Genomic DNA, 26253 nt, shown 5'->3' on the forward strand with positions numbered 1-26253 from the left:
CCGGCCCCTGGGCACCAGGTGGAGTTAATTTTCCGCTCGCAGGTCCTGAACTAAATAGACGTCCACGGTCAAGGTCACCAAACACTGAAACATCATGGAGACCCTACCCTGGCAGTGACCCAGAGCAAGGTAAGGGCGTACTAACGGTGAGGTTATGGCGATGGAGGCCATTGGCTGAGCTGCTGCTACGCCAGGCACTGTGCGACTATAATCTATAATCTATCATCTATAGCAGCGGTTCTCAACCTTCCTGATGCCGCGACCCTTTCATACAGTTCCTCATGTTATGGTGACCCCCAACCATAAAATAATTCTCATTGCTACTTCATCACTGTAATGTTGCTACTGTTATAAATCGTCATGTAAATATCTCATATGCAGGATGTATTTTCATTGTTACAAATTGAATATAATTAAAGGTTTTCCGATGGTCTTAGGAGACCTCTGTGAAAGGGTCATTCGACCCCCAAAGGGGTCGCGACCCACAGGTTGAGAACTGCTCCTCTATAGTCATCCATGTTCCACTGGCAAAGGTGTCACAGCAAGGTCACCACAAGGGCACAGAAGCTGGGAGACCACACGACCCGCCACAGAGGTGGCTACCGAAGGGCTGAACCCCAGCGTGTGGCCGCAAAGGCCCGGGTCGGCATTGCCGACGCGACGCGGCGCCGTCTCTCCTGGCTCCTCCATCAGGTGCTCAGGCTCTGGGCACGAAGGAGGCGGCGTCTCGCAAACATCGGTGAACACAGTCGGACAAGGCCAGGCGGTCGGAGGCAAGTGCTGCCGCAGGCCCCCGGGACCCGCCCTGATGCCCCCCAAGTCCACGCCTGCCCCCGAAGAGTCTGCGTGGGAATGGAGAGCGCGCCCTGCCAGGCGGTCGGAGCTGCTTCCTTTCGGGCTCAGGGTTAAGTCGGCGCCAGGCAGAGGCTGCGAAACGCCCCTTCTAATTGCACTTTATTCCAAACGCGTCACCGCTGCAGCACGTGCGCTGACGGCGGGCGGCTGGGCGGCGGCTCCGGGGCGGCCTCTCGCTCTGTGGGGCCCGCGGGGGACCCCAGGGTGCAGACTGCGAGGCGCGCCGGGCAGCAGGACCACGGCCCCCCGGCCCGGACTGCAAACCCAGACGCTGGAGCAGGAAGAGGAAAGAGCCATCCTGGTGCGTCGCTGGTTGTCGCCTCAGCCTCGGACGGTTCTGGGAGACACTGAGCCCCACCTGCTGGGGGCCTGCTGCTGGCCATCTGCTTCCCGCACCTGAGACGTCCCGGCCGGCACAGCCCGCCCCTGGGCTCAGCCGCAGGAGCCCGGCCCTGACGGACAGGGAGCCAGACCCCTGGGCCAGGCCGCCAGGCAGTGGGGGGAGGGGGCAGGTGACTTCCGTCCTCACCATCTGTTCCCAGCCCGGCCTCCTCCCTGGGCAGCTCCCTCCGTGCAAGGCTAAGTGCTGAGACGCTGGACACAGTCGGGACGTAGAAGGCACGTCCTCTGTGGCCACAACAAGCGCCATGAAAGCCAGGATTCAAAATCCCACACATGCATCTCTTCTGCCTGAGCGAGTCAGAGACGCTGAAGTCCTCCCGGAACTTAGACTTTTAAACCAACACATGAATCTATAATAAACGGTATAAAATTACCCTGAAAAACGTTAAAGGGAAATGACAGTGTGAGTACATGGCGGCAGCATCGAGCCACCGCACGGGCCCCTGAGCGTGGAGAAGGGCCGTTCAGAAAGGGCTGCTCCCCATGCAGAGCTGCGCCTGGAAAGCATGTTGCAACCTAAACTGAACAGAAACTTCCCTAAAATAAACTGTGCAAGTTGCTTACAAGAGACAACTCCCCACAGCCCCGCCAGCGGCTGACCTGCTCCCGCTGAGGCTCCATCACCCGACCCCGAGGATGCCCGCCTCTGGCTGCACACCGCTCACACCCTCTCGCACCCTCTCACGCCCTCTCACACACATCTCTGCACACCCTCACATACCCTCACTGCACACCCTCTCACACCCTCTGGCACCCTCACACCCTCTCTGCACACCATCTCTGCACACCCTCACATACCCTCACTGCACACCCTCTCACACCCTCTCGCACCCTCACACCCTCTCTGCACACCATCTCTGCACACCCTCACATACCCTCACTGCACACCCTCTCACACCCTCTCGCACCCTCACACCCTCTCTGCACACCCTCACATCCTCACATCCTCACACACCCTCACTGCACACCCTCTCACGCCCTCTCACGCCCTCTCATGCACTCTGCACGCCCTCACACACCCTCTGCACACTTTGCTGCACACCCTCTCACGCCCAGCTCTGGGAGCCGTGGACCCCGAATGTAAGCAGCACCCACCCGCCCCCACCCGCCACCCCAGGAGGTGTCGGCCGGCAGCTGTCACCAAGTGAAGGTGCCCTTGGGTTTACCCACATTTCCAGGGTTCCCGAGGGACCGGGACCGGCAACTCAGAACCGGACAGGAACCTTGGAGCAGCGCACGGCCCTGGTCAAACCCACGGGGACTGGGCAAGCCCCCGGCCAGCGGAGAGAGATGGGAAGAGGTGAGAACACGGGGCAGGAGCCCCACGGGCCTGTGTGACGAGGGGAGGGGGAGTGAGAAAGCAGGAGGTGGCTGAGTAGAGGTGTTTCCCCCCAGAACTTACAAACACAACGGCCAGGACAGCAGGGCGCACCCACCGCGTCCCCCAGTCCCGCTTCTCACGGGGAAGGAGGGGCGGAGCCTGGCTGTCGCCAGCCCTGAGCTCCGCCCACGGGCCATGAGTGACAGCACAGCCTCCTAACTCTTCAGACTGTCTCCTCGCCTAGAACTCGAGGGGAAGACCTGACATTCCAAATGGAAAGACAGCCTTCCTGCCGCTCCCTGGCCTGGACAGAGGCGGGGTTTGGGGGGAAGACCGGCCCTGAGTGACCGCTGCCTGAGCAGGACCAGGACCGGCGCCAGATCTCAGACCTGGGCCCCACCCAGCCCGGGTGCTCCGGGCACATCCCTGGGGACCGTCCCACTCCTCCCTCCGGCCCCACCAATGCGGGTCCAAGGACAGGCCTCGTCCTGCCCTGCTGGGGTGCAGCCCAGCGCCCCACCCGCCCAGCCTGGCCCGGAACCCAGCACACCTGTGTCTTCGGGCCGCCGCTCAGCGCGCCCTCCTGTGAGCTCCTCAGTCAGCTCCAGGTGCGATGCTGCAGCGTCGGCTTCCTGTTCGGTCCCGGGGCCCAGGAAGTTTCACTACCACAGGCCGGGGGCTGGGGCACCCACCGTGAACAGCTTGAGCCAACCAGGCTGAACCCTAACGTAACCACCGGGGACCTCCAGGCCAAACCAGGTAGCCCTCAGTTTCCTGGTCTATGAAACGGATCACGAGTCGACCCCACGGTGTGCATGTAACTCAGTATGTGGTCAGTAGTTGATGTAAGGCTTGGCCATGAACGGAGATGCTGTCACCAGCATGAACCATCAGAAGGCCAGACCGAGGAGCGTAAATGTTCAAAGAAAGAGAAAGGGCCAAGGAAGCTCTAGAACTAGAAGACCTGGCCATTCAAAACGAGCAAAGAACCCAGCCAGCGTGGCTCAGTGGCTGAGCATCAACCTGTGAACCAGGAGGTCACGGTTCGATTCCCGGTCAGGGCACATGCCCGGGTTGCGGGCCCAATCCCCAATGTGGAGTGTGCAGGAGGCAGCCAACCCATGATTCTCTCTCATCACTGATGTGTCTTATCTCTCCCTTCCTTTCTCTGAAATCAATTTTTTTAAAAAATTTTTTTAAAGGAACAGAGATCAAGAAAAAGATTAAATCTGGTCGGAACCAAGATGGCGGCATAGGTTAACGCCGGAGTTTGCTGCTTTGAACAACTACTTCAAAAGTGAAACCAAAAAACGGAATGGACATCACCCAGAACCACAGGAACGCTGGCTGAGTGGAGGTCCTACAACTAGGAGGAAAGAGAAACACATAAGGACACTCAGAGGAGGCGCACTGCTGAAGTCAAATTCATGCGGAGGTGCGGAGTGCGCGGAGCGGGCGGGCGGTGGAGGGCGCGGTTGGCGTTTTCAATCGGGAGGGAGTCGCAGACTCTGAGCTCCAGATCCGGGCGAGTCTTTAGGGACCCAGACTCAAACGGGAGAAGCGCGACTGTCTGGCTTCAGTCAGAGCGAGTGCAGCTTTCTCTCCGAGGTTTGCAGCCATTGCTGGGACTCAGAGAGGCAGAGCCCCTGGGGACAGGACTGAGAGCCGCCATAACTGCTCTCTCCGGCCCACCCTATTGATCCTGTGCGACCCACTCCGCCCAAGCCCTGCACAGAGGCATTTGCCGGATAGCCTCAGGCAAACGCCATATTAGCACCTCCCTAGAGGACAGAAGTTCTCTCACTGCAGACACAGCTGATTCTCATAGCCACTTGGCCTGGAGGTCAAACCCTCCCTGGAATTAGCTACAACAATCAAGATTTAACTATAAGACTGCAAACAAAGACCACTAGGGGGTGCACCAAGGAAGCATAACAAAATGCGGAGACAAAGAAACAGGACAAAATTGTCAATGGAAGATATAGAGTTCAGAACCACACTTTTAAGGTCTCTCAAGAACTGTTTAGAAGCCGCCGATAAACTTAATGAGATCTACAAGAAAACTAATGAGACCCTCGATGTTATATTGGGGAACCACCTAGAAATTAAGCATACACGGACTGAAATAACGAATATTATACAGACTCCCGACAGCAGACCAGAGGAGCGCAAGAATCAAGTCAATGATTTGAAATGCGAGGAAGCAAAAAACACCCAACCTGAAAAGCAAAATGAAAAAAGAATCCAAAAATGCGAGGATAGTGTAAGGAGCCTCTGGGACAGCTTCAAGCGTACCAACATCAGAATTATAGGGGTGCCAGAAGATGAGAGAGAGCAAGATATTGAAAACCTATTTGAAGAAATAATGACAGAAAACTTCCCCCACCTGGTGAAAGAAATGGACTTACATGTCCAAGAAGCGCGGAGAACCCCAAACAAAAGGAATCCAAAGAGGACCACACCAAGACACATCATAATTAAAATGCCAAGAGCAAAAGATAAAGAGAGAATCTTAAAAACAGCAAGAGAAAGAAACTCAGTTACCTACAAGGGAATACCCATACGACTGTCAGCTGATTTCTCAACAGAAACTTTGCAGGCCAGAAGGGAGTGTCAAGAAATATTCAAAGTGATGAATACCAAGAACCTACAACCAAGATTACTTTATCCAGCAAAGCTATCATTCAGAATTGAAGGTCAGATAAAGAGCTTCACAGATAATGAAAAGCTAAAGGAGTTCATCACCACCAAACCAGGATTATATGAAATGCTGAAAGGTATCCTTTAAGAAGAGGAAGAGGAAGAAAAAGGTAAAGATACAAATTATGAATAACAAATATGCATCTATCAACAAGTGAATCTAAGAATCAAGTGAATAAATAATCTGATGAACAGAATGAACTGTTGATTATAATAGAATCAGGGACATAGAAAGGGAATGGACTGACTATTCTTGGGGGGGAAAGGGGTGTGGGAGATGCGGGAAGAGACTGGACAAAAATCGTGCACCTATGGATGAGGACAGTCGGTGGGGAGTGAGGGCGGAGGGTGGGGCGGGAACTGGGAGGAGGGGAGTTATGGGGGGGAAAAAAGAGGAACAAATGTAATAATCTGAACAATAAAGATTTAATTAAAAAAAAAAAAAGAAAGAAAAAGATTAAATCTTTCTCTAGAGCAGTGGTTCTCAACCTTGGCTGCACATTAGAATAACCTGGGAATCTTTTTAAAATCCTGATTTCCACCGTGGCCGGTTTGGCTCAGTGGATAGAGCGTCGGCCTGTGGACCGAAAGGTCCCAGGTTCAATTCCGATCAAGGGCATGTACCTTGGTTGCGGGCACATCCCCAGTGGGGAGTGTGCAGGAGGCAGCTGATCGATGTTTCTCTCTCATCGATGTTTCTAACTCTCTATCTCTCTCCCTTCCTCGCTGTAAAAAATCAATAAAATATATTTTTAAAAATCCTGATTTCTGGGCCTCATCCTCCGGAAGTTCTGTTTGTGTTACTAATGTTGTGGCCTCACCCCATAACAAAGAAACAAAATTTCTGGAGGATGAGGCCCAGAAATCAGGATTTTAAAAAGATTCCCAGGTGACTCTAATGTGCAGCCAGGCTTGAGAATCGCTGCTCTAGAGCCAAACGAACTGCTGCCCTTACAATACCAGGCGGCCTTGACCAAGATGACTGCTCCCGACAGGCTCGCTCTGCAGCAGCCGACGCCGGCTCCCGCCGAGTGTGGGCGTTGTGGAGGATTGTGGGGGGAAGGACCCGCGAGCCAGCATGAGCCTGTTAGACGCTGAACACCTGTGTAGGTTTCTGAGCGGGGAGTCCTGCAGAGCACCTGTCCCGGCTCCTTTAAAGCCCAGCACCTGCCCTGGTCGGTGTGGCTCAGTGGGTAGAGCAACAGCCTGCAGGCCGAAGGGTCCCGGGTTCCATTCCGGTCAAGGACGGCTCCTGCCCAGCCCAGGCCCTGGTCCAGACACGTGCAGGAGGCAACCAGTCCACGTGTTTCTCGCACGTGGATGTTGCTCTCGGCCTTTCCCTCTCGCTCCCGCTCTCTCTAAACACCGGTGGGAAAACGCCCTCGGCTGGAGATTTCTAAAGAGCTGACGCCACGCCAGGAAAGGACTGACCTGCTCAGGGGCCCGCGCCGCTGGGAGGGCTCTGGGTGCGTCACTGCCCGCGTGGCTCCCTCCGGCCAGCACTTCTCCTGCAGGCGGCGGCCGCTCCTCTCCGCCGGCTCCCTTCCTTCCGCCACAGCACACGCTCTAAGCCTGCCCCGCTCACTCCCACACACACGCATGCACATACATGCACTCACTTATTAAAAAACATATATATTTATTGATTTCAGAGGGGAAGGGAAAGGGCGAAACATCAATGATAAGAATCATAGATCGGCTGCCTCCTGCACGCCCCCTACTGGGGATCAAGCCTGCAACCCGGGCATGTGCCCCTGACGGGGAATTACACCCTGACCTCCTGGTTCATAGGTCAACACTCAACCACTGAGCCACACCAGCCGGGCAAGTTTTCTTCTTTATTCAACTAATATTTACAAACACAGGCTAGTGCTCGGCCTGGGGGAGGTACCAGGGACACAACCAATCAGGAGCTGGCGTCCCAGTCCCCTAACCTGGGGGTTCACAGACTCAGGTCACGGGCAAGGGCTCGGGTCTCCATGGCGCGCACCACCCAGGGTCTTGGAGAGCGTGCACCCCCCCGAAAGACACAACAGCCGTGTCCAGGGAGACGCGTGTGCTCAGAGGTGGACAGAGCAGAGAGCACTGACTAAAGGATGGAGCAGGGAAGGGGGGTGGAGACACTTAAGGGGGGCGGGACAGAGAGTCGCTACCTGCTGACATCACACCGGGAAGGGGTGTCAGGCAGCAACCAAGTGGGAGGGGTGGTGTGGGGTTCATCTGAGCCCCCAAATATGTCCCAGATATGCTGAGGCCTTAACCCAGCCGTGGGCAAACTACAGCCCGCGGGCAGGATCCGGCCCGTTTGAAATGAATAAAACTAAAAAAAAAAGACCGTACCCTTTTATGTAATGATGTTTACTTTGAATTTATATTAGTTCACACAAACACTCCATCCATGCTTTTGTTCCGGCCTCCGGTCCAGTTTAAGAACCCATTGTGAGCCAAAACCGGTTTGGCTCAAAAAATAGAGCGTCGGCCTGCGGACTGAAAGGTCCCAGGTTCGAATCCGGTCAAGGGCACGTACCTGGGTTGCGGGCATATCCCCAATAGGAGGTGTGCAGGAGGCAGCTGATCGATGTTTCTCTTTCATCGATGTTTCTAACTCTCTATCTCTCTCCCTTCCTCTCTGTAAAAAATCAATAAAATATATTTAAAAAAAAAAAAAAAAGAACCCATTGTGGCCCTCGAGTCAAAAAGTTTGCCCACCCCTGCAGGCCATGGAGGTGGGAGGAGGTCGTGCTGCATCCGTGGCCCTGCCCCAGGGGCCGTGGCTCTAAGAGGGGCATTTGGGGACAGAGAGGGACCAGGGCAGGACGCCTCAAAGTGCCCGCAGGGACCGGGGTGAATTCGGACTTCCACCTCCTGAGCCCAGAGGGAGGACCTGCTGCTTTAAGCCCCCGTTTGCAGGGCTGTTAGGGAGCCCCAGGAAACTAGCGGGGTACAGTGAGGGAAACCCCAAGCCCCAGGACGGCAATCCTGGGCACCTTTTCCTGGGGGGAGGGGAGAGAGGAGGACAGAGCCAGACTTTCGCGGGCGCTTCCAGCACATTCCCATCTGGCTGTGGAACCGAGTTGGTTGGATGCGTAGGTGTTGGGTTTCTGTACCCACCCCCGGGGGTGGGGGCCCGTCAGCCACCCCGGCAGGGGCAGCCCAGACTGCCCTGTGGGGCAATGGAGACGCACTGCATTGGGGGGAGACATCGCAGGGGGCGTAGCAACCGGCTAAAGCTAGGAGCCCCACAATGAGCACATCCCTCTGGGAGACCCGCGGGTGCGCGGCCCGCAGACGGTCCTGGGGTGTGTGTTGTGCGCCAGGAGGCTGTGGTGATTACGGGGCTCTCAGCTCCACCAAAGCCGAGCACGTGTGGGGGGGAGGGGCGCGAGGGAGCCGCCTGCACCCGCGGGGGCGGTGCCGCTGGCCTCAGGCGGCCCCTGCACGCGTGACCGGAGGGCAGAACGGGACCCGCACAGGCAGCAAACCGGGTCCCCGCGGCTGCCAAGCCGGGCCACGTGCGCGCCCAGTCGCCTGCCCGGCGCTCGGAGCCTCCGACCCGCTGCGCCCGCACCCCGAGTGCCCGCGTCACGGCGCCTCCCCCGCCGCTGTCAACACAAACACCCACGCGGCAGGAGCAAGAATAGCCGGGCGTCTCCTAGCGACGGGCGCCTCCTCCAGCTCCCACCGCCAGTTCCCGGGACCCGGACTTCGGGGAGCGGGGAGGCGGGGCCAGGAGGGTGGGCAGGGCCCGGGAGGGGAGGGGCCAGAATGGGGCGGAGCCAGGGAGAAGGGAGGGGCCAGAACGATGGGGCGGGGCCAGGGAGGCGGGAAGGGCCGGGGAGAAGGGCGGGGCCAGAAGGATGGGGCGGGGCCAGGGAGAGGGGCGGGGCCAGAGGATGGGGCGGGGCCACGGGGCGTGGTCGTGATGGGGCGAGGACGGGAGGGCGGGGCGAGCAGGGAGCGCATCCCATCCCGACCCCACCCCAGGCCCAGAGAAAGTCCTCATTTCAAAGGCTGAGCCAGAGGCGGTTCCCTGGGCGCAGCGGGCACCCTGCCCGAACTGACGGCTCCCGCTACCAGCGAGTCCCCAGGTGCCCCCAAGCCGCAGGTGAGCAGCCCACACCCCCTGCAGCCCCTCGGGGCCCACAGCAGGCACACGGGCGAGGCAGGAACCGGGCGGAGCGGGCCGCCTTCCCTGGTAACCGGGTCAGAACCAGCACCCTGTGGAGCTGCCATCCAAGGACCCCGAAGGGGAAAGGCGGCCTCCATCCCGGGCTGTGGATCCAACTCGCACTGAAGCCCTAACCGGCCCGGGGGGTGACGGGAGTCGCTGGGCGGCTGAGTCACCTGACACTTATTTCTGCGAGACCAAGGCCTGGTCCCGGTCCGGGTCCTCCCAGGCCTCTCTCCTGGGCCGGCAGTGGGGGCCCCTCCCCATCCTCAGGCCTCAGCTCTGGCAGGAACCCCGGCCGCTCCACTTGTGTCCACATCCCCTCTTCCCATAGGACACCAGTCAGGCTGGGTTGGGGTCCAGCCCAGGGGCCTCGTCTTCACTTATTCGCCTCCTCAAAGGCTCAGCTCCCCACACAGCCACATCCCGCATGCCTGAGGGTCACCGGCGTCGCCATGGGGGTGGGGGGCCCACATCCAGCCGGCGCTGTCACTTCTGTGGAAACCGCCACTGTACCATGGGTCCCGCCCGTGTCGTTCGTTACTGTGAGCACGTCATGGACACACGGGGGGTGGGCCCTCACCCAGCATGACTCGTATCCTCCCAGCAGAAGCTGAGTCCGGCCGGCGGGGCTCAGGGGCTGAGCGTCGACCCAGGAAGCAGGAGGTCAGGGTTCGCAGTCAGGGCACGGGCCCGGGTTGCGGGCTCGATCCCCAGTGTGGGGCGAGCAGGAGGCAGCCGGTCCACGATTCTCTCTCATCACTGATGTTTCTAGCCTTTCCTCCCCCTCCCTCCCTGAAATCAATAAAAACATATTTTAAAAAAGAAAGGCAGCAGAGTTGAGTGATGCACCCACAGGCCAAGGCACCGCGGAGGCGCAACCTGGACCCTGAGAGGAAATGTGACTGATTCTCCCAGGAACCCCCAGAGGGAGCACGGCCCCCCACACCTGGACCTCGGACGTCTGCCTCCAGGGCCGTGAGGAGACGCGTGTGTCGTGTCCAGGCACTGGCTATGGTGCTTGGTTAGGACACCCAGGGAGCCACGCCGAGGGTCCCACGGGGGCAGTTAGAGAGCAGGGAAGGGTCTGATCCTGAAGGCACCCAGCCATTTACAAAGAGCCTCAGCCAAACGGTCACCTTCTAGTAAGATTCACTGGCTTGCAAAGCCCGTTTTACAGAGGAGGAAGCTGAGGCCCTGACAAGCCACGTGCGCCAAGCCTGGGCCACGGGGCTTGGCCCTCCCCCACCAGCCTGCGCTGCTTAACAGACCTCAGTCCGTTTGCTCACCATCTTAGGTGCCCAGGCTCATGACCAAGACTTCCCCCTGAGTCTCATGCTCAAGGAGTTTCTTGCAACATGCACACTCTTTCAAGTCGATTATTTTCTTAATATATTTGTATTGATTTCAGAGAGGAAGGGAGAGAGAAACATCAATGATGAGAGAATCACTAACCGGCTGCCTCCTGCACGCCGCCTACTGGGGACGGAGCCCACAACCTGGGCCTGTGCCCTGACCGGGATTCAACCGGGACCTCCTGGTTCATAGGCTGACGCTCAACCACTGAGCAACACTGGCCGGGCTCAAGGTAACCTACTGTTTATTGAGATACGGTGGCATAGAACTATGTCAGCCTCGGGTGTGCACCATGACCATTCACCGCGTAAGTCCAGGTCACGTCCATCACCACAACGCAGCCCCCAGCGGCCACCCATGCACTCCCGCGCGGTCCCTCCGCCCGCATCCCCTCCCGCAGCAGGGCGTCCCGCAGAGGTGGGCCCCTGAGGACGCACTGGGACGGGAAACGGAGTTTATGTTAAAGGGGCCTCTCGTGCAGGAGCCTCGCTGTCCTCTTTCTCCACAGCACCCAGACCCGCTGGCCAGTACCGTCCACACAGGCCCCAAGGACTGCAACTGGGCATTCCTGGGGGGACCTTTTGTATCCCCAGAACCTCTGCCCCCGCCCCTCCCCGCTCCACCCAAGTCTTTCCACCTGGTGATCTAAGCTGGAGCTGAACAGGCTGGGTGCCTGGGTGACGTTTGGTCCAAACGTAATGCAAACCCGGACTAGAGAAGCAACAACTGTTTCCAACCCAACGGGCCAATCACCCAACAGCCTGGTGGGGGAGCTGCAGCTCCAGGCCTTGCTTCTCAGCCAGGAACGCTGCCCACGGGTTCTGCCCGGGGGAGAGGAGGAAAGCTCACCGACTTCAGGGTCACCCAGCCCTGGCCTGGCAGGTCTGAGCCCTGCGGGCGGTGTGGGAGCCGGTGGGTGGGACACCGGACAAGGCCCACTCTGTCCCAGCGGAGCCCGTGGTGGGAGCCAGGACAGATGGGCGGGAAAGGGAGGCTCGCTCTCCCCGAGCCTGGGGGGGGCGGGGGTGGACAACCGTGGTTTGGAGCAGGTGCTGGTTTTGGACTTTCCTGCAGAAGCGGAGGGAGGAAACCCAGTGATTTTCCGCGCCAAGCTTGTGGCTGCAGAAGTGAACACACTGTCACAACGACACTTCTCTTTCTTGCCCCGCGGCGTGGAGGACACGCGCCCGGTGTGGCCGGGGCGAGGCGGGCGGCACGTTCACCGGCAAGCACCCGGCCAGGCAGGTGCGAGCTGGTCCCTCTGGTCTCCCCAGCCGCCCACGGGCTCCGGGGCCTCGGCATGTGGGCTCCCGCCGCTGGGGGTAACCTGGGCAACAGTCTCCCCGGTAACACTGTTTCTATGAAAACCACCTCTGGGTTCCGCGGAGAAAAAAGGAAATGGAAAGTGTGCTTGGGGGGCAGGGCATGCTCCCCACAAACACCGCTTCCCCAGCAGCCGCTGCGCTGTCCCCATCACAGTCCTACCCTCGGGGCGGCCTCTCCTCTGGGCATCGGTGGAGGAGAAAAGGCGCCCAGCCCCCGGCTCCTCTCTCGGCAACAAGAGAGCACGCCAGGCCCTGCCCTGCCATCAGGGGCGCATTCGCCCGAGCACCCCTGGCACTGCCCGCAGATGCGCTGGCCCCAGGCGGGCTTCCCAAGGAGCACCCTGCCTGGTGGGGATACACACACACACACACACACACACACACACACACACACCCGCCCGCCGGACGACCGGAAACACCTTCACACAATGACGGCCGGCAGACCAGGACCACACGCGTGAGAACGAGGGAAAGACGCCAGGAACCGGGGAGGCCAGGCTCGTCTGAACCGCTAACCACAGCCGAGAAGATGCTCAGCGTCAGGGTCATCAGGGAAACGCAAACCCGCGAGCTGGCACTCACGCCATCGGACGGCTGCTGCGAAACACAGGGGTCCGCAAGCCACAGCGAGGATGGCCGACACTGGAACCCCGGGCGCTGCTGGGAGATGTGAGTGTGCAGCCACCGTGGGAGCAGGTGGCAGGTGCTTTAAAAGTTGAACAAAGGCCCTAACCAGCTAGGCTCAGTGGCTGGAACGTCAGCCTGCGGACTGAAGGGTCCCAGGTTCAGTTCTGGTCAAGGGCATGTACCTTGGTTTCGGGCACATCCCCAGTAGGGGGTGTGCAGGAGGCAGCTGATTGATGTTTCTCTTGTCCACATTTCTAACTCTCTATCCCTCTCCCTTCCTCTCTGTAAAAAATAAATAAAATATATTATTAAAAAAAAAAGTTGAACACAGAGCCCTGGACAGTGGCTCAGTTGGTTGGGCACCAAAAAGTTGGTGGTTCGATTCCCGGTCAGGGCACAGGCCCAGGTTGTGGGCTCGATCCCCGGTGTGGGCGTGCGGGAGGCAGCTGATCCATGATTCTCTCTCATCATTGATGTTTCTATCTATCTCTCCCTCTCTCTCGCCCATCCTCTCTAAAACTCAATTTAAAAAAATTTTTTAATAGAAATATTTTAAGAAATTGAACACAGAATTATGGTAGAATCCAGCCATTCCAATTCAGGGTACATCGCAAAAAAGACGAAACCAGGGACCCAATAGACGTTGGCACCCCTGTGATTATAGCAGCGTGACGCTCAAGAGCCAAGATACGCCAACAACCCCCGTGCCCACCGTGGGTGAAGGGCCAGACAAAATGTACAAGTGGACAAAGGGATGTTATCCGACCAGGAGGGAGGTCCTGACCCCGCTGCAGCGTGGATGAGCCTCTAGGGCACTGTGCTCAGTGGGAGAACCGGCCACCAAGGGCAAACACGACATGACTCCACCTGCACAAAAAGTCCAGACGAGTCAGACTCAGACAGGAAGGGGGAGGGTGGCGGCAGGGCGAGGCGGGGCCAAGGCGAGTCGGTGTTCAGTGAGTGCGGGAAGAAGAAAAAGTTCCGGAGCCGAAGGTGGGCTGGTTGGCAACAATGTGAATGCGCTCCCTGTGCGTGTACCTAACGCCACTGAACTGGCACTTAAAATGGAGCCGCTGTGATGTTATAAACACACACGCACACGCACCGCAACTGAAAACAGAAGCTCTAGTCGCTCTTCGAGCATGACGTGTCTATGGGTGAGGCTTTTTCTCCTTTCTTTTGATTTCTACATTTTCATCCATGAAATTTCTTAAAGACAGGACTTGTCGTATTAAATGCAAAAGGGGCTGTGGCTGGCGGGGGCAGGCCGGCCCGTTGGGGACCATGGCTTCGGGGATGAATGGGTCCCGGGGTAAGGCCTTGCTCGCTCTGACGGATGATCAGAGGGGAAATCCAATCACGCACGGGTTTCTGAAAGCCGGGCCTTCAGCACCAGCCAGTGGCCAGCCGGCCCCGCAGGGGTTCCTGCGCGCGCACACACACACACACACACACACACACACGTCCTGCACACAGGCTGTGGCCGGAGACGGAAGCTGGTCCTGGACTCGGACGCTGAATTCTAGATTCGCTTCGCCCACCGACTCCCACAAGCAAACAGTCAGCGGGCTCCTGCCACCTTTGCCACAGGCGAGGGACGCCCGCCCCCACGGTGACAATACATGGAGGGGGACCCGTGCCTTCCAAACGCCAGGAGTCCTGACACCCATGAGTGACAGGACCCAGCCCACCAGAGGGCGGGGCTACTAACTGATGGGGCTCGCCTCCTTCCCCCCAAGAGGACCCGGACTCACAGCGAGGCTGCGGGCCTGCAGGGGCCTGGACTGAGGGAGAAGCTGCTAGATTCACCCTCATCTGCCTCCCGTCCGTCCTTCACTAGGAAGAAACCCTCGTCCAAAAATTCTCCACTAGGTCGTTTTTCAAACATTTCAACTGGAAAGGACGGAGAGCTGGCAAATTACATCACCCGGGCCTAAACCGGCAGTCAGACATCCCCTGAGGGGTCCCGGGTTGGAGAGGGTGCAGGCCGGGCTGATGGACCCCCCACCCCCATGTACACGAATTTTGTGCACCAGGCCTCTAGTACTTAAAATAAAAATTTAGAAAAGGACTGTGGGTCAAGACCACCCGCCCAGCTCAGGCCGGAAGGAAGCAACAGGCCACCCCTGCAGCACACGCTTCTCCCCGAAATAGCTCCCCCCACACGCAGGGGGCAGCACTGGGAGCAGCAGGCCCAGGTGGGTTATAAGCTTCGGGTCCAGAGCCTCCAACCCATCACCTTCCCTCCCCCATGTCTGAGGGGTGTCCCTCCCCCTCCCTCCAGGCACATTCCACTGGAGGCCCGGGCAGGCCTCTCATGGGAAGTCGAGCCTCCGTGGTCGGTCAGTTTCTCTCGGCTCCACTGGCCATGGCGCGGGCACGGCCTGCCCCTCTGCTCACGGGAGGCCCCTCTGCTCCTGTGACGCCCCTGCCCGTGGTGTCCCCCGCTCGTCCCAGGCGAGCGGTGACCTGGCCTTCACACAACCACCTCGGGAGGAAGTCAGAAACGCGTCCTGTCTGAGCCGCAGGGCCGCCATCACCGTCCTTCCCGTTCCTGTCGGGCGTCACCATCTCCCAGGGCCGCCTCACGGGGCCTCGGCTGGCCGCGCACTGAGGAGGTTTGAAGGTGACCACCCTTATTTCACAGACAACTGACGTCTTCCCAGCTGACGGTCGCCTCCCTGCAAAGTGCTCGGGGCTCTCACCTCTCCAGCCTCACGCTCCGTTTTACAGAAAGGAAAGCTGAGGCTCAGACATGGCGCATCTTGGCCAAGGTGCCCGAGACTTGAGGGGGGGCCGTCCAACCCCAACCCCGCCCCTCACTCTCGAGCGACCCTGTCAGCCCTCAGGACAGCCGTGTTCAAGCCGGCGGGAGGGGGAGCCGGTGGGGGAGCCGGGTGTGCGGTGTGATGCGCTGTGTGGGGGGGCTCCCAGGAGGAGACCCACATCCATGGACTGTGGGGCGGCCTAGAGCTGGCAGCAGGCGGGGGGCTCACACCCGACACTGAGCGGGCAGCTGGCCCACCAGCTGGTCGGCCTCCGGGACCGGACCCCCGGCCGCCCTCGGTGCCCAGAGCCAAGAAACGCAGCACCGGGCGGGCGGTGCTTTCAGAGGCACCTCCTCCTGGCTGCCCCCCAACAGGCCCAGCCGACGCAGAGGAGGGGGCTGTCTTCCTAATGAAGGTCGGGGTTCCCCAGCAGCTTCCTCCCGGCTCCCGGGGACCAGACGCAGGACTCACCTGGCTCCGCGTCCAGGGCAGCGGCGCCGGCCGCCCGTGGGGTGCCCTCTCCGGCTCAGCCCCCCACCCCACCCCCTGATGGCAGCGTGTCCCCAGGCAGCTCACCTCCCGGTGCCTGGCCTGCCAGCAGCTGCACTCCCGGCGTCCTGCGTGCGGGGAGGACGCAGCCCAGGATCCCTCCCCACGCCGCCTGCCTCGCTGGGGGCCTCCCCCGCCGGCTCCTGTGGACGGTGCTGCCAGCTCCCCCGGGGCTGGCCCTGGGCCGCGGCCAGTCTGTGCTGAGCCGGCCTTGGGTCCCGCGGGGCCTCCACGGGGGCTGGGGGGAGGCTGCCCAGACACAGAGGGCTCGGAGGGAAAGACAGGCAGGCCGCCAGGTAAGGTCGGCGACTGGGAAGGGCAGCGGCAGCGGCCAGGGGTTACCAAGCAGCTGCACGTCCTCTCGGCTCCCCCTTTCAGCTCAAAATGGACAGCAGCCCCGCCTCACCCTGCGCTTCCTAATGACCACGAGGAAGGAGCAGACACGAACGCAGGGAGAGGGCCTCTGACCAAGTCACCCTCAACACCAGTCACCACAGCCCATGCGATTTACATTAACAGACCACTCCTCGGCCCTGGCCCAGTGCTCAGTGGTTAGAGCACTGGCCAGAGGACTGACGGGTCACGGGTTTGATACCTGGTCAAGGGCACGTCCCTCGGTTTCAGGTTTGACCCCCACTCCCCCCGCCAGGCCCCAGTCAGGGTACGTGCAGGAGGCAATCAATCAATGTGTCTCTCTCACATCAATGTTTATCTGTCCCTTCCCCCTCCCTTCCACTCTCAAATAAATCAATGGAAACAATATCCTCAGGTGAGGATTAACACCAAAAAACACAGCCCAGTCCTAGCTGGTTTGGATAGAACAGCGGTCCTCAACCTGTGGGTGGCGATCCCTTTGGGGGTCGAACGACCCTTTCACAGGGGTCGCCTAAGACCATCGGAAAACACATCTATAATTACATATTGTTTTTGTGATGAATCACTGTGCTTTCATTATGTTCAATGTGTAACAATGAAGTTGGGGGCCACCACACCATGAGGAACGGTATTAAAGGGTCGCGGCATCAGGAAGGTTGAGAACCACTGGGATAGAGCATCGGCCTGAGTACCAAAGGGTCCCAGGTTCAATTCCAGTCCAGGGCACAGGCCTGGGCTGTAGCACGGTCTCCAGTGGGGGGCGTGCAGGAGGCAGCAGAACAATGATTCTCTCATCACTGATGTCTCTCTCTCCCTCTCCCTTCCTCTCTGACATCAATAGAAACAAATTTTTAATGAAAGAAGCACTGAGGTCACAAGGCAGAGCCGCTATGGAGCCCGCTACGGAGCCGGCTAGGACCTCCCTCTGAGGGGAGGGCACGAAGAGGGGGAGGCAGCCGGCCCTTCGCCAAGGATGCAGTCCGGCCCCTCAGGGCACATGCAGGAATCAACATAAATGCACAAACAACAACTCTCTCTCTCTCTCTCTCTCTCTCTCTCTCTCTCTCTCTCTCTCTCCACCCCCGCCCCCATATCAATTAAAAAAAAAAAACCGAACTCAAAGGCTGTCTGTGAGGAGTAGGTGCAGCCTTGCCGCGCTGAGAAGCCCATTCACCAGGCCTGCTGTCCGGCAGGCGTGGCTCCGCTGGCTGCACGTCACCCCATGCGCTGGGGGCTGGGGGTGTGGTCCTGGTCAGGGCACGTCAGGGGAGGCAAAAGAGACAATGTTCCTCTCTCTCCCTTTTCCCTCTCTCTAAAAATAAAAATCAATAGACATATTTTTAAAAAAAGAATGGGCCATTCATTGGCCTCTAGTCCTTGGCCAGAGCCTCCGAGCTCCTGACACTAACCTGCACCTTTCACAGGTCAAGTCCACCTGGTTTTGGCCCCGGGAAGCAGAAGGCCACGTGGGTGCTTAAAGGGGAGCGGCTGGACCCACACACCTTTGCTTAAAGGGAGTTTGGAAGCTTTGCTACAACGGCTGAGGGTCCCAGGCCAGGGTTGCAGGCAGGTTCAAGCCCACATTAAGTCATTAACTCTCGGGGGGGGGGGGGGGGCCACAGGGTAAACTGTGCGAGTCAATTTTTAAATCATTAGATCCTGAAATTGTTTAGTTCAGTGGAAACCACAGTTACCGGATTTTAATTTTTTAATTACAATGAAATGTTAAAGTTCAGTTGATATAATTGTAGAACTGAAATGTTAATTTCTAATCGCAGGAATTTCAAGATGAATTCATCATTCTTCATTATTCTAACATTCATAAAACGTTTCTAAAATGGCACGGGAGACCTTGCACTGACATTGAAGCAGTGTTTCTGAAAAATAAAATGTTACTCCCCACCCAGGGATGTTTTATTTATGTCATGAATTTGAGACGGAGAGAAACGCTGACTGGCTGCCTGCTGTGTGCGCCCCTACCAGGGCGCGAACCGTGAAAGGGTGTAAGGACAACGCTCCCGACTGAGCCACTCAGCCAGGCTGCTGGGTCCTCGGTTGACACTCAACCACTGGGCCACACCGGCTGGGCTGTGTAAATGTTTTTCTAAAACATATTTTTATTGATTTCGGAGAGGGAGGGAGAGATAGAAACATTAATGATGAGAATCATGGATTGGCTGCCTCCTGCACGCCCCACACTGGGGATCCAGCCCGCAACCCAGGCCTGTGCCCTGACCAGGCATCAAACCCTGACCTCCTGGTTCCTAGCTCAATGCTCCACCACTGAGCCGTGCCGCCGGGCGCTGTAAATATGTTTAATGCTCAATAAACCGCTTACGAGGCATGACACCACCATCACTCTGCACACGTCCTCCCTCCAGGACATGACCCTGCAGTGCCGAGGGCTGCGCCTGCCAGGGATCGGCGAGGTCCTGAGGGCAGGGCGGGGTGTCACTGCTCAAGCACCTGAAATTATTATCCCGTTCATGGAACCTACCCTGAAATGGATCTTCCTGTGGCTGACAATAACCAGTTTGTAAATAACCAAATTCACCCAGTGCCTCTGATTATTGATCTGCTGCGCTCACTCCGAACGTCTAGAGCACAGCCGTCCTGCGGAGGATTCCGGCCGGGACCTCCAACAGGGGCTGCGCCTGAGATGCAGGATGCCACCCTCAGCCTCACTGCCCGCAGGCCCGGCCCTCGCCATCTGGGGACCGTCCTGTTCTGTGCTGGATGACAGCGATGTCCCGGCCGCACCAACCAGGTGCCAGGTGTCTCCTTGTACCTAAACAGATGCCAGCATGACCTCCCAGGTGGCAACCAAAAATGCCTCGTCCCTGCCAACGTCCCCGGCCAGGACGCTGCCGCCAGCGAAGAACCTGTGTCCTAATTCAACACAAAAAATGTTACCCAGCAGAAAGCTGACACCCGGACGCAGACACCAAGACAGCCACTTCCAAATTCCTTCGCGAACAGTCCCTCCGCGGAGCTCTGATAAGCGAACTGCTGAGTCACTAACTCCGCTTTTTAAGTAAACAAGGTATGGCTCTGCTTTTTTATGTGAAATCGGCTTAACACAAAATGTGTCGCCCTAGCTGGTGTAGCTCAGTGGATAGAGCATCGGCCGGCAGACCAAAGGTCAAGGGCACATGCCTGGGTTGCGGGCTGGATCCCCAGCGGGAGGCGTGCAGGAGGCAGCCAATCAATGATTCTCTCTCATCATTGATGTTTCTCTCTCTCCCCCTCTCCCTTCCTCTCTGAAATCAATAAAAATATTTTTTAAAAAAAAAAGACTGAAGAGCCCTAACCAGTTTGGCTCAGTGGATAGAGCATCAGCCTGTGGACTGAAGGGTCTCAGATTCGATTCCAGTCAAGGGCATATACCTTGGTTGCGGGCACATCCCCAGTGGGGGGTGTGCAGGATGCAGCTGATCAATGTTTCTAACTCTCTATCCCTCTCACTTCCTCTCTGTAAAAAAAAAAAAAATCAATAAAATATTTTTTTTAAGAAAGGCTGAAGAATAATCAATGTAGGAGCTGAAAATATCATCATCAAAAAGCTGGAGAGGAAGGAGGGAGGTGGGGACATAAAGAAGCTGAACTCTAATTTTTCGCAGCAGGAGGTCGGCGCCCCCAGAGGCCCAGGCATCTCTTTTCCAGGCGGAGACAATTAAAAACACGGGGTGCAGCCGTGGTCTCTGGAGCGGGCAGAGGTGGGGCTGTGGCCGGGGACGGGCTCCTGCTGCTCCTGATCCACGCTCTGTCCTACGTGTGCTGACACTCGTGGCGTTACTACTGTGCACACTGTTTTTAGAATCAAATCAAACTTGGCTTTACTTGAGCTAAAAATTCTGCATTTCCTAAGAATATAATTTACGTCAGAAAAATTGTGGACGGGCCACTGAGTGGAACCGTGACAAGAGTGTGGGAACGAAACTGACTCACGACCGCCCGGCCGGCGTGCTCAGAGGTTGGGCGTCGACCTATGAACCGGGAGGTCACGGTTCGATTCCCAGGCACAGGCCCGGGTTGCCGGCTCCACCCCCAGTGTGGGCGGGCAGGTGGCAGCCGATCCATGTCTCTCTCTCATCGATGTTCCTGTATCTCCCTCTCTCTCCCTTCCCCTCTCTCTGAAGTCAATAAAAACATATTTAAAACAAACTGAGTCACGCTCGATGGCCAGCCCGCACCCCTGAGCAGGCGCTAGACCTGCCGGGAACAGGCACCGCAAAGCCTCCCCGCACCCGCAGGCAGCAGCACCAGCTCAGCACGGCCATGTCCCAGCACGGCCAGGGCATTCGGACGGCGTGGTCACCTCAGGGTCCACCGGTCAGTTGTTCTAGATGAGAAAGTGGCCTGGCATTGTCCCCACACAGCGCCCCAGGCCAGCACCTTTAACCCCCGGGGAAGGGAGCCGCTCCCCCCAGTGGCTGAGACCACCGCCCAGTGGTTCAGACCGGGGTCGCCAATCCGGGTCCTCAGGCCCCTGGGGGTCCGCGAGGTCCGAAAGGCTGCAGACACTGGTTTAAGCCATCATCAGGGTGACAACTCTGACCCTCAGGACTGCAGGTGGGCAAACGGGGCACTTTTGAGAATGGGGGGGGGGCGGGGGGGCCGCGGGGCAGGGGACCATGACAGCAGCAGGACCAGGTGTCCCAGGTCCGGGGCTGGGCCTCAGGGGGGAAGGGCGTGTTCTCAGAGCGCAGCGGCCACCGCACCTGAAGGGATCGCCCTCCGGGCCCTCGGGTCCCAGCCTGTGTCCCGGGAGGAGGCGGGACGCACATTTCCCAAAAGGCAACATTACACCCGCGTGGGTGGGCTGGGCAGGCTCCTGTTTAGTAAAAGAAAGGCCACATGGGGAGGCCGTGGGGAGAACAAACGCAGTTCTGAGCTTCGCAAACCGAGTAGCGAGTGGGAGTGAACCCATCCCGACTCTCCCGACTCCCGCGGGAGCCTCCGCGGGCCCAGCAGGCGGCCATGTACCTTCCGCGCACCCCGGGGCACAGCTGGGTCACCAGGATCTGAAGCCATTCTGAGCGGCCAGGCTGGAATATCGCCCCCAAAACCAGGAGGCCCCAACAGGGTGTGAGGAAGGGAAGGCCAGCAGACCCCTCCTCAGGGCCCCTGGGCCTCCACCTGAAGACCGTAAGCCATGCGCACTGGGTGCGAATTCCACGCTCCACTTCCAAGCTGCTGACACCATCATAGGACGCACCCACACCTGCACCCTAATGTCCACACCCGCACCCTCACGCTCACACCCCCACCCCCACTCTCACACCTGCACCCCGACCCCACACTCCCACCTCCACCCCCACACCCCACACCTGCATCCCCGCCCAGACTCACCAACCTCCCCGCCACCGGCCTGGCGGGGCTGCCTGGCGCTCCCTCACCTCTGCAAAGGGCAGAGGAAGCCAGGAGCAGGAGGAGCAGGAGCAGGAGGAGCAGGAGGAGCAGGAGGAGCAGGAGGGGATCCAAGGCCAAGGTTAGCAGCTTCTGGCCAAGGAGGCGACCGGCGGGCAGGAGCCCCTGGGCTGGAGCAGCCATTGCCAAGGGGCCAGAGAACGGTGCTGGGAGGGAGGGCTCTTTAAGACCAGCAACCTGAGCCCCACAGCCTCCCCTCTCATCCCCCCTCACCCCTTCCCCGCGAGTGTGGGCCCCAGGCCACTGCCTCCCCATCACATCTCAAACCCGACACCAATCCTTCAGCTCACGGGGGCAGAGGCTAGACTTAGAGAACACAGGGATCTATTTTTTTAATTTTTATTTTAAATACATCTGTATTGATTTCAGAGAGAAGAGTGGCAGGGGGTATAGAAACATCAATGATGAGAGAGAATCCTTGGTCAGCGGCCTCCTGCACGCCCCCCACTGGAGATGGAGCCCACAACCCGGGCCTGTGCCCTGACCGGGAATCTAACCATGGCCTCCTGGTTCCTAGGTCGATGCTCAGGCCCTGAGCCACGCCAGCCGGGTAAGGTATCTTTTCTGTTTTTCAAGTCCTCACCCGAGGATATGTTTCCATTGCTTTTTAGAGAGAGTGGGAGAGAGAGGGAAAGGCAGAGAGACATCGATGTGAGAGAAGCACAGATTGGAGGCCCAACAGGGCCCAGCCGGGGAGGAGGAGCCTGCAGCCAAGGTACCTGCCCTTGACCAGAATCGAACTCGGGACCCTTTGGTCCACAGGCCAATGCTCTATCCACTGAGCCACACGAGCAGGGCCAGGTATCTTTTTTTCAACGAAACACCCTTCCCTCCCTTCCTCTCCCTTCCCTTCCTCTCCCTTCGCGCATTCAGAGCCACAAACACTGAAGTGTCTTCCAATTCCGTTTGTTTTGCTGGGGGCTCAGAACGGCCAGGGCCCCTCCCCCCCCTGCGCAGAGCATCCCCCTCCCCCCCTGCGCTCAGTGTCCCTCGGGAAGAAACTTTGTCGCAGCCGAGATGGGAACGGCAGCCTTGGCGCAGGCTGAGCCCGGGACGCGCTGGGCTGAAGGCCGCCTCCCACGGGCGCTCTGAAGCGTCCCTCTGTCCAACACCCTGAGTGCGCGCCCGAGGGCCCCCACGCCACCGGGACGGGAAGCAAGTCTCTCCGCGCAGCCTCTGGGCCCCCTCCCCCGACAGCGCCAAGACTAGAAGGACCTCGCTCAGCACCGCAGGCCCCAGTCCCCACCGCCGGCCTTCATTTAGTTCTTAATGAGCCCGGACAGGCAGGTCTGCTGCTGGGGGGGGGGGGGGTGCAGGTGGGGAGGGGGCAGGGAGCAGGCCCTCACCAGGAATATCTCCTCACACTGGCGCATTGTTCCATTTTCAAACACCCTGCTCCTGGCTGCACGCGGCCTGGCTCCTGAGTGCCGCCTTCATTTCATAATAAAAACCTTTGCAGACCAGCGACGGGGCCTGTGCAGATGAGAGACCCTGTTCCTCTAACACAGGAGTTATTATTTACATAAAGCGGCACCGTTAGAGGCCACGAGGTCTGAAGTCTGGAATTGTGAGAAACAGAGTGTGGCTGGGGCCCTGCAAACCTGCCTTTTCTGGTCCTACATTGTCCGGAGGGAGACAGACCCCAGAAACATGCACTCAACCTATTTATTGGTAATTTAGCAAGAAAATGTATGTATGCTCCACACACACACGCACGCACACACGCACACACACTCACATTCACACACGCACACATGCACACACATTCACACGCACACTCACATTCACACACACACACACACACACACACAGGAACAGGAGGAGCAGGAGCAGGAACACCTGCTCCTGCACACACACACACACACACACGCACGCACACTCACATACACACACACGCACACTCACACACACGCACTCACATACACACACACTCACACACGCGCGCACGCGCGCATGCACACACACTCACGCACACACGCACACTCACATACACACACGCACACACACTCACATACGCACACTCACATACACACGCACGCGCGCACACGCACGCACGCGCGCACACACTCACACACACACTCACACACACGCACACATATTCACACACGCACACACTCACACACACACCAGTGAAAAGGTGTTTTCAATAAGGAGCCCAAATGACTGACACACAAGCCGGACCCTCTGGGTGCGGGAATCCATCGGACTCAAAAGCGGCCCACAGGAACCAATGCCGCCTCCCACCTCGGCCTCCGCCTCTCCGTGTCCCTGACTTTTAGGTGCGCTCTTACCTGCTGTTCCCTGAGCTCCCCTCAGGAAAGCAGGGCTCGGAGCTCGCATGGCGGCTCAGGGCCACCTCACAGAGCGCCTCCCCTTCAGACTGCGAGCTGCTGGGCCAGTGGAGGCCATGGGCAACTTTCAGGATTGGCGGCCCCTCTCCCCGCCTCCCCCCTCCCCGCAGGGCTGGCTCAGCTGGTGGAACTGCAGGAATTTATGGGGGGAGTGACAGGCCAGGGCTGCCAGTCCTTCCAGGTCCACGGGGGCGGCGACGGGCGGGAGTGGAGTCACACTGTCAGCTAGTGAGATTTCCGAACTACGTGCTCCCTTCAACTCTAGGCCCCCGCCCCGGCTGCCTGGTCCCCCAGAGAGCAGTGGGGAGGGGGGCGGGGCAGAGCCTCCTTCCCACCCCTCAGGGCCGGGGTCCCCAGAACAAGGGCAGGAACCCCAGCCGGTGTCAGGTTACCCACGCCGAGCGGGACGCCACGGACCCGCGCTGGCTGGAGCCTGCCCACTGCCACGCGGGGTGACCCGGCAGGTCTGGGAACCCAGGGGTGGACAGGGGGCAAGGCCCTCGCCCACTGTTTGGTTTGTTTGCTTGTTTGGGCCACAAAGGCCTCTGGGGTCTGCGCTCAAAGGATGTGTCCCCGGACCCAGCTCCATCATTTGCCCCGAGGGTCAAAGGCGTTGAAACGGGAGTCCCCCCCCCCCAACATCTTGCTCGGAGGCAGTGGGGATGGCCGTGACTAAACACCTGTGCTGCGGGGGAAGGCGTTCCCGCGGCTGTTCCTGTGGAAAGGCTGTCTCTGGGCCTGACCATCAGCGTGGAGCCGCGCAGGGCAGACCAGGGGGAACAGCGGGAGAGCACCCGAGGCTGCGCAGAGAAACCGGTTCTCCTCCCGCCTCCCCTTCCGCCTCCCGGCTCCTCCGCAGCTGCCCCGGGGCTCCCCTCCAGGCAGCGATCCTTCCTTAGCAGCTTCGGGTTACCCCCCAGGACGACCTCCGACCTCCGAGGAGCAGGAGCACCTCTTGGGTGCAAAGAGCTTATTCCAGAAGCCGGCGCGCCCCCAGCGTCGCGCTCCCCCCGCTGCTGCCGGGCTCAGGTTCCACTTCCACCAGGAAGTGCTCCCTCCCGGCCTCCAGGTGTCTTTGTTCAAACCTCCCTCCATCCGGGCATTAGTCACTGTGCGCGGCTGCCATTGGCTCTCGGAGCTGCTTCCCACCTGCACAGCCTTCCCGCCCCCCCACCCCCCCACCCCCCCACCCCAGCTTGGCCTTAAGGAAGAAGGAAGGAAAGAAGGAGAAACTAGAACCTGAAGGAAATTCCAACGGAAGACGGGCTGCCCGGTTGCTTAAGCACAACATGGCTAACCTGAGCCGGCGAGACAGGCCGGGTGTGGAGCAGAACAGCGCGGGGCTGCGAGCGCAGAACTGCTGTCCGCAGTCAGGGTCCCCTGGCCCCGGTGGCTTCGGGGCTGAGCGCCGACCTATGAACCGGGAGGTCATGGTCGGATTCCCGGTCAGGGCCCAGGCCCGGGTGTGGGCGGGCGGGAGGCAGCCGATCCACGATTCTCTCATCACTGATGTCTCTTTCTCCCCCTCCCTTCCTCTCTGAAACCAATAAATTGATCTTAAGAGTCCCTCTGGCAGGACATCCCCTTATTCCAGGGACTCATGTGGCAGGCACTGTCAGCAGCTGATTAGTCGTCCTGACCCTCCCCCCCGACCTCAGCACCCACAAATGGAGCGCTCCCGGCTCTCCAGACTCCGAACCCGAGGCGTGGGGAGATGGAGTCGGTGGCCTGGACCCCAGGGACTGGAACCCAGGTCGGTTTGACCTCAGCACTCAGGTTCCTAACCTCCATCCAGCCCCGTCCAAGGCAGCAGACGTGGGTAACCCGACCGCCCGCTCCGACTCAAGATGCCCCACATGCTCCGGGGCGCGTGGGTACCACGGGGGCGGGCACGGACTGGCCAGCGTCCCGCAGGGCTCACGCGCGTCCTTCCAGCCCGGCCAGCACACAGCCAAGGCAGCTCGGTGCAGCCTGGGCAGGTCCGCGGACGCGGTAGGACCAGCCCCCGGGAGGGAGGGGAGCGCCC

General features: G+C 59.1%; 2 long non-coding RNA genes across 2 annotated transcripts in view; both read right to left on the reverse strand.

Moving 5' to 3' along the window:
* The window catches only part of LOC308516841, a 47178-nt gene that overhangs the window by 19906 nt on the left and 1019 nt on the right, over window positions 1–26253 (reverse strand). The gene's annotated exons all lie outside the window — the stretch shown is intronic.
* On the reverse strand, window positions 22459–26053 carry LOC308517072. Its single transcript, XR_013995798.1, has 3 exons — window positions 26013–26053; window positions 25526–25640; window positions 22459–22479 (listed from the first exon to the last, which is right to left on the reverse strand). It is a non-coding gene; the product is annotated as an uncharacterized lncRNA (long non-coding RNA).

Source organism: Myotis nattereri, assembly GCF_964212035.1.
Source record: "Myotis nattereri genome assembly, chromosome: 3".
In the NCBI taxonomy this organism is placed as follows: Eukaryota; Metazoa; Chordata; class Mammalia; order Chiroptera; family Vespertilionidae; genus Myotis; species Myotis nattereri.